We start from the raw sequence: 13,606 nt of genomic DNA on the forward strand, positions 1-13,606 counted from the left end.
CTAATGTGTTATGTTTGTTATCTTGTTATCGAAGTCAAGGTATCGGTATCGATATTGACATTTTTTGAACGATGCCCAGCCCTACTGAAGAGACACTGGTTTTGGTCCCATGGAAACCAGGACAATTTCACATAAACAATTATGAGTGCAATTCGAAGATTTGAGAAAGGTTTTGGAAGCATGATCAGCAGGACTGTTTGAAGGTGTCCACCAGAGGTGCAGAGTAATGATTGTGGAAATAATTGCCATGCTTGCAGGGACTGTGTAGTTGGTGATATCCAGGCAGTGGAATATTAAAACAATGCAAGATCTTGTGGGTATGATACTAAGTGAGCTGCTGGACGTCTCTCAGGATCTTCAGAGTATAAGTGATGAGTAAGAAAAGACCAGTCAGTACAAGATTACATATAAAAACAGTGAAGTAGTAGAGAAGCACACAGCTATTGTATGTTCACAGTATTGAAAATCCCTGGCAAATCTGCGTTAGCACAGGCAGAGAGCCAGTACAACCATGAGGTTTGGCATCAGACCTCACAAGATTAGAGCTAGCAAGACAAAGGTTACCAAAGAGTTACCAAACAAGGAGTTGGTGACAGCCCAAACTACCAAAGACTCCATAATGTTCTAATAAAAGGACTGGCATAAGAGGAACTGTCAAACATTTGTTAAAAAAGATGTAGTGACACAATGGCCCCTTAACCAGGGTCCTTGCTAAAATTCACACACATTTAAAGGGTGGGACCCTCTTCCCCTGTGCTCAGTGAATTCATGTTTATTTGCATAGTACTTTTCACAGTTAACATTGTATCAAAGCAGCTTTACAGAAAATCTCATTTTAATGTCTGTAATCTAATACATGTAATAAACTCCCCAGTGAGCAGTGTCATCGAAAAACCCAACCTAGTTTTATAGAATGAATTTTACTATAACTACATTTTTGCAAACTGACTTTTACGTGCTGCATTCTATGTTGTAGTTTTATTCTACTGCAGTTTCCAGGTGAAATGAACACTAGAGGCACTACAACAACTGTGTGTTTTATAAACCTTTTACACAAATCATGACTACAACTGATTGTGGCATTATAAACACATATTTTTCACACTATTACTCACACACTGCTATGTTATGAAATCAAAACACTTTTACTATGACACATAATTTGAAAAACTATACATTTTAACTCTGCACACTTAATCCAAGGTGATTACCTTCCATGGTAACTCACCTAATAGAGTGTTGGATTTAGGAATCGGAAGACTGCGGTTCGAGAACAGTCAAGAAAGAGTGCCAGAAGCAACACGAAATGACGTGGTTGCTTCAAAAAATTTGCTCATTTTGTTTTTGGACACTATCGGTTAGGGATGTCTTTTTTGTGTCTACCACTCATTTAATTTTAGATCACTTTTGGTTGGATTTAGGTTAAAGTTTTAGGTTATGTAGGTATGTTTTACTCATTTAAACCTCCATCAAATATTCACCATAAAAACCAATTTTCATGAGACCAGTCTGGAAAAATTTCCAGACTTTTTTAAAGCCACTTGTGAGCAAGCTAAAGCGTCTGTGGCAAAGAACAAAAACTCCAATTACAGCCCTTCCCTTACGGGGCCCATAAATCATCCCCAGGCTGCACTAGTGGGATTGTCTTTGTAATAATTATTGCATTAAATATTTACTTGCCAATATTACTGGCCAGTTGGCAGGTAACCTTTTAGGCATTGCAACATAGGCAAGTACACATTTTAATTACAATTGAAGAACAATAGCCTGACCCTCGGTGATAGAAGCAAATCGAACCAAAGAAATATACTATACCAGAGACTGTATATAATGAGATGGATCACTGGTATAGTTATTATTGGAAGCTCTAGGAATGGAAGTCCCGCCTTACATTAAAAGAGCCAATCACTTTTTTGGGAGAGACATCGTCTGTCAGTTTTCATCAAGAAAGTGCCCAAAGTTCACCCAAAAAAAGTTCTCTCATCTTTTTCTTATTTTCATGCCATCCCAGATGTTGTATTCTTTCCTCTGCTTAAAAGAAGATTTTTAGAAGAATATCTCAGTTCTGTAGGTCCATGCAATGCAAGTGAATGGTGACCAGACCTTTCAAGCTCCAAAAATCGAATAAAATAAAAATAAAATAAAAGTAATGCATACGACTCCAGTGGTTTAATACATGTCTTCTGAAGTGATGCAATCACTTTGGGTAAGAAACAGATCAATATTTAAATCCTTTGAAATACACAAGCTATACGACAGTGGAGATTAGCAGTTCTTTGAGCCAGACTAAATGTGGGTCTCATTGGCACATCTTGTTAAGCATTGAGAGTTGGTTGGCATTAGTCACACGACTGACAGCATGAGAATTTATGTGTGTTGCCCTCCAAAGGGTACCCTCTTTCACATCGCTGGGATCATGATGAAAGCCTAGTCAGTGGGACAAGCCGATGACGTTTAAGCATTCCACAATCTTTTGTCTCCTCTCTCCGGCACGCTCGCTCACTTTCTTTCTCTTGTTCCCACTGTGTCACTGTCAGCCAACATCAACTGTCCATCGTATCTCATCCTGCTTCACATTGCTTAATCTCCTTTTCCTTTCCTCCTTACTCATCTGTTTTTCTGTCGTGAAATCCCTCCCTTCGAAAAAACAGGCCAAAAACAGCCCTCCCGTCAGCCCTGTGACGCAGGAGGAGGGTAAAAGGGGGTCTAGGAAGGGGAGGTCCAGTGCTGTCCAGTGTAACAGCAGGTCTCCAGTAAAGGGGAGGGTGATGAGTTTGGCCTTTGGACAGCTTGTGACGCTGCTCCCTTGTGAGATATCAGACGAGCCTGACAAAGACACTGAGAATGCAGAATGTCTCTGGTCTTCTGTCTCCTGGGTACCTTTTTTTAGCAACAAAGAATGAGCTAAAAATAGCTCCACTCACTTGCATTCTCTTTCCTTTGTTCCATCATTCTTTAGTTCTGTTTCAATTGTCCCTTATGAGGTTCCTTAGAGAGCAAGAGAGAGAGGAAGAGAGAATGAGAGAGATCAGCATAGTGACCAGACCTGTTTACATACTGTTTCCATCCGCCTGTTTTTGTTTTTGTTACTTTTTGGCTCCCCCTTGTTTATGTTCAGCCCTCTCCATCTGACACCTACTCTTCTGCCGAGATGAAGAGAGATGGTGAAAGATGGTTAAAGAGACAGAAGCGGTAAACCCAGAGAAACAGACAGAGACATAGAGACAGACAGGCTGAGAAACTGAGATGGTGAGCAATACAGACAGGACATATACAATGACAGGTGAGGAAAGAATGTTTAAGCAGACTCAGAGAGGGATGGTCAGCGTTTCTGTGTTTGTATGCACGTGCTTTAACAGACTGAAATTATGTCTGCAAAATGTTAACATGCTTGTGAGATGGACAGATGAGACGAAGGGAGAGGGGGAGCGAGAGTATGGAAAGATTTGCCCACCCTTTAAATCATTCCTTTATGCGTGGGATGTCTTCTCTATTCATTCTATTACATTTTGTCTCCTGTTTTCCTCCTATTTCTCTGTTTCACTGACCTATTGCTATTTATTAACAGATGTTTTTACTCCCTGAAAATATAGCATGTTCATAGCTAGTGGGGTGAAAGTTGGTATTTATTAATAGGAAAGGGGCCCAGAGCAATATACAGTCAATATAACAGCATGTTACAGTAATAAATATATACATAAATGTAACAAACAAATTAAAATACATTGAATACATGCTTACACAACCACACACACACAGTCACATTCAGAATTTCATTTCTGAAATAGTTTTGCGTTCTCTTGCAATAATTTGCATTCACTCACAATACGTTTTGCGTTCCATCACAATAATTTTTTGTTCCCTCACAATAGCTTTATTACCAGAATTAACCATGGATTTACTACAGTAACCATAGTTCAACAATGGTAATTACAGGAAAACCATATGTGGTGATGTGTGCGTGGCAGTGAGGCCGGGAGAGGAAGAGCGATATGGATTGACACCTGTGGGAAATCACCTCTAACACCTGTTTTGTGTTGCAGTGAGAGCTGGAGGGGGTTTAAAGGGCAGTCCAGACCACTGGAGGAGAGAGCGAAAGAGACCACTGTGTGTGTGTGTGTGTGCCCTGCTGAAAAGTAAACCGTGTGTGTTATAATGAAAAGTAGTGTAAATAAAGAAACTTACGTGGAATGTTTATCAGATCCCGCTTCCTCTTTCCTACCTGAACAAGTGACTTATCACAGTGGGGCGGAAACCTGGGAATTAGGAGGAATAAAATGCCATCATGGAGTCCACGCTGTTGACTGAAGTATTCAAGACCCTCGCCAGCATCCACCAAGCCCAACATCAGTCTCTGCTTGAGCTGTGTCTGGAACAGGAGCAGCAGTTCTAGGCACTCTTCCAGGCTCAACCGGAGGACTGGCAGGTGCAACAGAGCTTGGTTGACCAGGAGGGGTCTTCCACTGCGACCTTGGACACACCTACGGCCGTACTGCACATCACGCTGATGAAGATGGGACCTCAAGACAACCCAGAGACATTCCTTGAGCTCTTCAAGTGGATGGCAGGAGCATGGAACTGGCCCAGCACTCAGTGGGTGGCCCGTCTCATGATGCTGTTGTCCAGGGAACCTCAATTCATGGCCCACCAACTACCTACGTCCAACCTCCTGGCGTACAAAGATCTGAAGAAAGCCATTCTGCAATGTGCTGGCCGAAGCCCAGAGCAACATTGCCAACACTTTGGGTACTAATTGGCTGGCATTTACAACTTTATTGTGTGGATGGATCCTGCAACAAAATGTTTCGGTGTGTGGTATATGATTCGCTGGCTGGGGAGGCGGTGCTAGGTCCGTCTACATCAGTTCCATGTCAGAAGGATGCCTTTAATCAAGTGAAAGTGATTGATGGTCAGCACCTCCAGCCAGATATGTTTTTTAAATTTTTTAATTATGAAAGATCAGTTGTATCGAGTGATATAACATAATTATCAATACAGCGGAGCCGTCTTGAAATGTTATTCCAGACAGCTCATTATCTGATGGCGGGTCACTTAAGGCAGGAAAAGACACTGAACTATCTAATGACCCCTTTCTATTGGCCGGTCATTCACGGGGATGTTTGCAGGTGGTGTGCGTCATGCCGTGAATGTCAGCTGGTGAATCCGCCGGCCACCCCAAGAGCACCATTTTCCATTAACCGAGGTCCATTTCGAAAGAATTGGTATGGACCTTGTCAGGCCATTAGAGTGGACGGCACGTGGACATCGCTTTGTATTCGTTCTGGTGAAATATGCAATGTGATATCCGGAAGCAGTGCGCAACTTTTCATCATGGAGGCACTCTTCAGAATTATCTCATGAGAGGGTTTCCAAAAGAAATCCTCACTGATCAGGGCACTATGTTTAGGTCACTTAAACTACATGAACTGTACATATTATTGGGGAATATATTGATTTGAACAAGTGTTTTCCACCCCCAATCAGACCCTAAAGAATATGATTCGTATGTTTGTGCATGAAGACACTCGAAGTGGCTCGAGCCTCTATTATTTGCAGTACGATAGGTCCCGCAAGCCTCCACGGGGTTCTTCCCATTTGAATTATTGTACAGGCGTCAACCACACGGTGTGCTCGACGTCCTTCAGGAAAATTTGAAGGAGGGACCTTCAAACAACAAAAATGAAATTCAATAATTCTTGACTTGAGTGCAAAACTCCACACACTGGGGAAATTAAAGCAGGAGAATTTGCTCCAGGCTCAAGAACATCAAAGCCGGCTGTATAATATGGGTTCTCGGTTATAGGAATTTACACCGGGAGATAAAGTCCTTGTATTGCTCCCCACATCGAGCTCTAAATTGCTCTCCAAGTGGCAAGGACCATTTGAGGTCACACGGTGAGCTGGCGAAATCGATTATGAGGTGAAACGAATGGATAGAGGTGGAGCATGTCAGATTTACCACCTCAAAATCCTAAAACCTTGGAGAAAGTCGGTCCCGGTGACTTTGGTGACTGTACGGATAGATAGGGAGGAGCTCGGACCGGAAGTGAAGTAACCGATCGAGTCACCCCGGTCACTTGTGGAGACCACCTCTCACCTTCCCAATTCACGGAGGTTGCAAGAAGAATACTCTGACTTGTTCTCGCCTCTTGCCGGTCGTACAAATCTCATTGAGCACCATATTGAGAGCGACCCCAGAGGTACGTAGTCATCCCTACCAATAACCTGAGCACAAAAAAAAGTGGTTCGGTAAGAATTAAAGGCCATGCTCGATATGGGGGTAAAAAAGTATTCCACGGTGACTGGGCCAGCAAGGTGGTTGTGGTTCTGAAGAGCAACGGTGTGGTCTGGTTCTGTGTGGATTATAGAAAAGACAATGCTGTGGCTTAATTTGATGCATACCCGATGCCTCGGATTGATAAGTTGCTTTTATTCAACACTGGATTTAACAAAGGGATATTTGTAGATCCCCTTATCTCCCATGTCCTGTGAAAAGACTGCATTTTTCACACTGTTCAGATTACACAAATTCGTGACATTTCCGTTTGGTATGTTCAGGGCCCCAGCTACTTTTCAGCGGCTCATGGACTGAATGCTCATACCGCACACTACCTTGCTGCACCTGCAGCATCTGAGGGCTATCCTGAGGTTGTTGAGACGGGTGGGACTCAAACCCAAAGAAGTGAGTAATTGAGTTTGAAGTACGGTATCTGGTCTTCCACTTGGGTCATGGGCAGGTGCGGCCCCAAATTGATAAGACTGCAGCGATTGTAGCCTGCCCAAGACCTAAGACCAAAAGGAGGTGAGACAGTTCCTAGGGCTGGCTGGTTATTATCATAGGTTTGTGCCTAAATATTCGACCGTCACCAGCCCGCTGATTGATCTTACAAAAAAGGGGGCACCAGATCCAGTCCAGTGGACAGAGCCGTGTCAGCAGGCATTCACACAGGTGAAAGCTGCACTTTGCGATGGGCCGTTATTGCACTCTCCTGACTTCTCTCTCCCTTTTATATTGCAGATGGATGCATCGGACCGAGGGTTGGGAGGTTGGGAGCTCTCTCAGGGAGCTCCTGGCCTGATTTGGGTGAAGGGGTATGTGGTGATGTGTGCGTGGCTGAGCGACGTCTGTGGAGAGCGAGGCCAAGAGAGTAAGAGCGGTAAGGATTGACACCTGTGGGAAATCACCTCTAACAGCTGTTTTGTGTTGCAGTGAGAGCTGAAGGGGGTTAAAAGGGCAGTCCAGACTGCCAGAGGATAGAGAGAGACCGACCCGTGTATAAACCATGTGTACTGAAAAGTTGTGCAAATAAAGAACTTATGTGGATTTTTTATCCGGCTCCCGCTTTCTCCTTCCTACCTGAACAAGTGACTTATCACACCACTGTAACCACAAAATGTACAATGGTTTTACTACTGTAACCATATTTTAACATATTTTAAACCAAATTTGTAGTAAAACCCATGCAATCTATGGTAATAATAATCGTAATCAATCTGCCAAAAAAAGAAAAAGGCTACTGCATTTTTATTACTGTGAAACAGAGTTTAATTGTTTGGGTTAGCACCATAGTTTTAAATTACCATGGTATTTGTACCCAAATTTCTATAGTAAAAATGCAGTAACCATATTTTGTTTAGCGCAATTATTGTAATTTTTATTACCATTGTATCCTGTATTTTTTACTATGGTTTTACTAAAAAAATTATGGTTAAAATATGGTTACCATAATAAAGATATGGTAATTTTGTGGTTATGGTTTTACTACAAATAATACCATAGTTGAACTGTGGTTATTGTAGTAAAACAATGGTTAATTTTTGTAATAAAGCGATTGCAAAGGAACCCCCAAAAATGTGAAAATGCTAAACTATTTCAGAAAATAAATTCCAGACCTTTTGTAGCACCAAAAATCACATAAAGGCAACATTAAACTAATCCGCAAATCTCTAGTGGTTAAATCCATATCTTCAGAAGCAATATGAAAGGTGTAGGTGAGAAACAGAACAATATTGTCCCTTTTTACTATCAATCTCCACTTTCAATTTCACTTTCAGATGTGATAGTGAAACTAGACAAGAGGTAGACTTTCATGTGACACATGTGACTTTCAGATGTGAAAATGTGGATATTTAGAGTAAAAAAAGACTTAAATTGTGATCTGTGTCTCACCCACAACTGTAAAATTACTTCTGAAGATATGGATTTAACCACTGGAGTCAGATGGATAACTATGTTTCCTTCATGTGATTTTTGAAGCTACAAGCATCTGATCACTTTTCACTTGCATTGTGAGGACCCACAGAGCTAAAATATTCTTCTAAAAATCTTTGTTTGTGCCATTGGGATGGCATGAATGTGAGTAAATCATGAGAATTTTCATTTTTGGGTGAACTATACCTTTAATGAGCTCCGTATGTACCACAATCTGGCACATGAAATATAAAAATAGTTGTTTTTTAATTTATCTTTTTCTCATGTCCGTCTTATTAAAAATATTTAATTGCACCCACTGACCTGACCACAATGCACTTTCATTCTCTCCTAATGTCTTCCAGCAAACAGCTTGCATCAGTGTGTGTGTGTGTGTGTGTGTGTGTGTGTGTGTGTGTGTGTGTGTGTGTGTGTGTGTGTGCGTGTGTGCGTGCGTGCGTGCGTCAGGGTAATATCAGAACACTACTGACATGAGAGATTGATGCTCTATTTAATACCATTTATAGGAATGTTCATAATAAGATTAAGTGTTTGTACTGTAAGAGTGTTACAATGCAGCAAGGATATAACATTTTTACCACCACCCCAGTATGTCAGGTTTAAAGGGGATAATGGGATCTGTGTGTGTGCATATACAGTAATACTTGGCTGAGATACAGAGTGACATTAACCGTTCTTTGTGTGTGTGTGGCTGCAAAGTGTGGTGAATTGCTTGGCTTGTATATAACACATTTACTTTTCTCTTCCCGTGTGATTGGAAATCATTTGGCAGCGGTGCAATCCAGCACAGTGTTTTTGTGTGGTTTGATGTGTGTGTGCATTCTTCTGCATGTGTGTTTGCAGAGATGTGAGAAGAATTTTTAGACGTCACTTTATTGCCCAATGATCTTCCTGAAGTGTGTCATTCTTTTATTTATCTCTCCCCAAACTTTTGCTTTTCCCATAGAGCCATTAACACACTCACTTACTCTGACGTCTTTGGAGCGGTACAGGAGTTGGGAAAGGTGAAAGGGGGGTGAGAGGGTTCCCAGATGTGGCTGGATTGGACACACCTCTGTCACAAAGAATGGGAGCAGTCAGAGAGGGTCAAAGGACACTAAAACATCCTCTCATAAGGATGAACTTTCTGTATACACCGTCCCACGAATGCACACACATTCATCTTCCAGCAGTCACTCTTCCTCTTGTTTCCTTATTTCTTTCTCAACACTGACACTGTGTAATTCCCTCTGGGATATTTTTGAGATGATAGAGAAATTACTCATTTATATAAATTTGTGTTTCAGCTGGTATCCTTTCTGTTTTCCTATTCGGTGTCATATATATGTTGCCGAACTGTTGATATTTGTGTGTGTGTGTTCATGACTGAGGCAGAGATAGGCCAGAATGCAATAAAATAACAATTTGGCGATTATAATTTGAGAACAGCCAACATGTTTTTGAACAACTGGAGAACAGAGTAACTTTAAACAAATTTGATTTATTTAACTACTTACTAATGAACTTTAAACATCCTTGTGTTTATCAAAATTATTAAAAAAATGTTTTTACCTATTTAGACTGGTAGAAATTTGCTCCATAACACTGTCAAATAAACTTACAATTATTTGTTCCTCCACCCCCCCCCCACTTACATCCACATTTATAATCTTAATCATTCTACATTTTTGAAGACGTTTTCCATTTAAGTCTGCTAACTAAATGACTCCACAAATAATGCAAATCTGCAGTCTGGCAGTAAAACCAAAATGGACTAAAACCAAATGATCATATGTTGCAAATGATGGTTGCTGCTGTTGTAAGGTTTTGGCATGGGAAATTAAAATGTGGATTTTACAGTATTATTTATCTGCAGAAGAAAGTTTGTTAAAGGTTACTTGAATTCTGAAGGCAGATATACGTTAGACTGCACTTAAAGGAATAGTTCACCGAATTGTTTTTAATTCTGTCATCATTTACTCACCCTCATTTCATTCCAAACACATTTGATTTTCTTTCTTCAGTGCAAGCAAAAGGAGATGTTGAGCTGTATGTTCATGATGTTCTTTTCTATACAATGAAAGTTATATAATGAAAGTCTTGCCTTCTGCCATACACAACAGCTTCCTATCATGTTTACACACTCTACTGATCGGTTATGTTTAGATAAGGGGTTTGGGTATGGGGATAATATTAATAAGCATCTCCTCGTGTGCAAAACTCGCGCTTCCACATTAGACATCCAGGCATTTTCATGTGATTAAATCATACAAATTTATACGAACAAACTCATGAAATCATAAAAAATAGCCAACTCATAAAATATGCATGAATTTTCATGAGACTGGAGTGTAATAGTGCTTCAGACTCGAGTTATACAAAGGCAGGTATCACCTGATCTCCCTACACACAAGCTCTTGACGTGCACATCCACTTTTGTTATTTTTTACCTTCATCTCCTGAAGTTTACATGCGATTACATCTTCTTCTAGCGATTCTTTGTGACAGCAACAGCTCAAATGTGTGTTGCCAACTTCTGGACCCACTAATTAATGGAAATAATTCCAGGCGCATACACATTCTGTGCGTTTGAAAAATGTGGCTGTGTGCGATCAGTTCTCTTGCACTCTGCTGATGATTAGATTTGCATCACGCATCCTGTCTGAGTCTTACCGAAGTATACTTTGGGTCCTGAGAAAGAAGCTTTTCAAGAGTAGTTCTTAAACTCATTTTTACAACCTGTAGAAATGCATTAGTGCCTCTATTGTTCCAATTAAGCTTCTTGCCTGAGGTCTTGACTGATCAAAGGAAGTTATTAAATAAGACAACAAAAACATTTCGAAGATTGTGTGTGGGATGGGCAATGAAACAGTGTGTGTATTCTTGTGTGCTGCTGTGTATGTCAGGATGGGAGGTCTGACAGTGTGTGAATGGGCAGACCTACACATAATGAACGAGTGTGTGTGTGTGTGTGTGTGTGTCTCATTACAGTAATGAGGTATCAGGATGTCTGGACACTTATTGCTCCCCACCTGTGTCTCACTTCCCCCTTGATTGAGGGATAGGGTGTGTGTATGTGTTGGAGTTGGTGTGTAATGTCTGTGAGGTTTGTGGCTGGACAGCTCAGACTACTGGTCCTGCCTCTGGTGTGTACAGTGATCAGTGATGTGACGAACTGAACATGAGGACCACACACACACACACACACACACACACACACACACACACACACACACAAGCATACAAGCGTACAGCAGAGCCATCAGTGCTGATTGGTAACCCACTAACACACCAACACACATACACACATAATCAGACACACGCCCTTTGGATTATGGACTTCAACAGACTCACCATCAACCACTCAAAAGACCCCCATCAGGGCATGCAGGCAGAGAGAGTTGGTGAGTGACTAACTTTACTCTTTCTTTTATTATTTTCCCAGCTGTGTCTTCAAACAGGTCTTTGATGTGGGAAATTAAAAGAGCGTGTGTGTCAATATTTCCCTCCATCCCTTCGTTGCTCCTGCACACTCATCCATTTCCCTTACTTCCAGCTTTTACTCTCTGCTCCCTTTCTTCTTTATGGCTGACCCGACAAATCCAGAACATGACCCTGCAACCGCATTACCTCGCCATACCCTGTGTGTGTTTATGGATGTACAGTAAGTGCATGAGAGAGTGTGAAGATAAATGGCTATGTGTGAACACTGCATACAGAAATTTGTGAGAGAGTGTGTGTGCACTGCAGGGGCGTATTAAGGTACCGCGAGCCCCCTGCCAGGGTTAGGGGGCGTGCATTAATGCACACTTAATGCAGGGGTGTATATGGTACTTTAAATACATTTTAAATCATGTATTTATGGGCTTTTTAAAGCAATGTTCAGGGTTCAGTGGAAGTTAAGTTCAATCAAAAGCATCTGTGGCATAATTACCACAAAACATTTAAATAGTTTCAACTTGTTCCTTGTTTATTTAAAATAAAGCAAAAATTGTTGTTGCGGTAAGGCACTTAAAACGTAAGTGAATGGGGCCAGGTATAAACATTCAAAAACACACTGTTTCAAAAGGATAGCCACAAAAATTTTACATAATTTTAGTGAGACAAAATCAGAATCTGGCTTTTACCAGATTACAGGATTTATCAGTGTTGTAATAAAGTAATAATTGATGACGGCCCCTTGAATTATTAAAAAATAATGCACACACCGAGGTGGTAATGTGGCCGTGCTTAAACAGACTGGAGTCAATTATTCATCTTATACCACGGTTACCACTCAAGACATCATTCACAATATTTTCTGGTATTTGTCCCTAAAACGCTCTTGTGAGAGGATTCAGCAACTTGCTTTGATAAAGCTCAAGCCTTCATTGCTAGTTTGAAAATTTTACTTGAGAACTAGCAACGGAAGATGCGCTGCTTTTCAGCATTGGTCGTGTGTGTGTGTGTGTACGTGTGTGTGTGAGCGAGAGAATGATAGCAATCGTGTGTGGGATTACCTGTGTTTTATGTGGCTCTGGTAAGATGTTTAAGTCTTAACTCTCTTCTTATCAGCAGCAGTGTTACCATTCTTGTATTTAGCTTTTCCGTTGCTAAACAACTGTTTACAACCCCATTGAGTTGCAGGGGTGTGCTGACTTTGCTCCCGAGTATGTGTGTGTGTCCGTGTGTGAAAGCAAAAGAGAGGGGGAGGGGGAGTGCGAAGGTGCTTTCCATTATGGGAGGCTGATTAGGGCAAAATACATTGAAACACTTGCACATATTAAAAGTTATTTCAGATAATATAGAAACTGTTGTATTGATAAAGTGGAGGGGGTGTGGCTCTATTTGTTGGTCGTGATTCAAATATCTATGTGTATGTATGTGTGTCAGCGTATGTGGGGGTTCGAGAGGAGAGTGAAAGAGAGGGAGAGAGTTAGCGCAAGGGTGCTTTTTCAACAGAAATTGAAATTAATTTAGGATATTATAGACATTGTTTGTCCTTTTTATCTGATATACATAGCCAATGTCTTTCTTTTATATTGTTATTTTGCTGTGGTAGCCTATACGGCTCTTTGAAATAATTTAACGAAGTAATATGAAACTATTATGCGGTCAAGAAGACCTGGAACTACTTCATAGCCGTGCGTTTACTGGAAAATACTTACACAAAGTCTTTCAATAAATCAGAATCAAGCATTCAACAGACCCCTGGTATAATATTAAACTTTACACAGATTAGGTTAATAAGCCATTTTATCACACTAAAATGATGTTAACATAATGTTTACATCTTGTGGTTATTCTTTTAAAACAGTGTGTATTTAAATGTTTATGAACTGGCCCCATTTACTTCCATTGTAAGTGCCTTACTGTAACCACAAAATTATTATTTTTTAATTAAACGGGGTACGATAATCAAAATTATGCCACAAA

At 40.8% G+C, this 13,606-nt stretch overlaps 1 long non-coding RNA gene across 1 annotated transcript; it reads left to right on the forward strand.

The window, feature by feature from the left end:
• The first annotated feature begins 752 nt into the window (after positions 1-752).
• LOC127655701 (uncharacterized) lies at positions 753-10,021 on the forward strand. Its single transcript, XR_007972069.1, has 3 exons — positions 753-3,283; positions 7,019-7,157; positions 9,159-10,021. It is a non-coding gene; the product is annotated as an uncharacterized LOC127655701 (long non-coding RNA).
• Positions 10,022-13,606: the final 3,585 nt, after the last annotated feature.

Source organism: Xyrauchen texanus, chromosome 15 (genome assembly GCF_025860055.1).
Source record: "Xyrauchen texanus isolate HMW12.3.18 chromosome 15, RBS_HiC_50CHRs, whole genome shotgun sequence".
In the NCBI taxonomy this organism is placed as follows: domain Eukaryota; kingdom Metazoa; phylum Chordata; class Actinopteri; order Cypriniformes; family Catostomidae; genus Xyrauchen; species Xyrauchen texanus.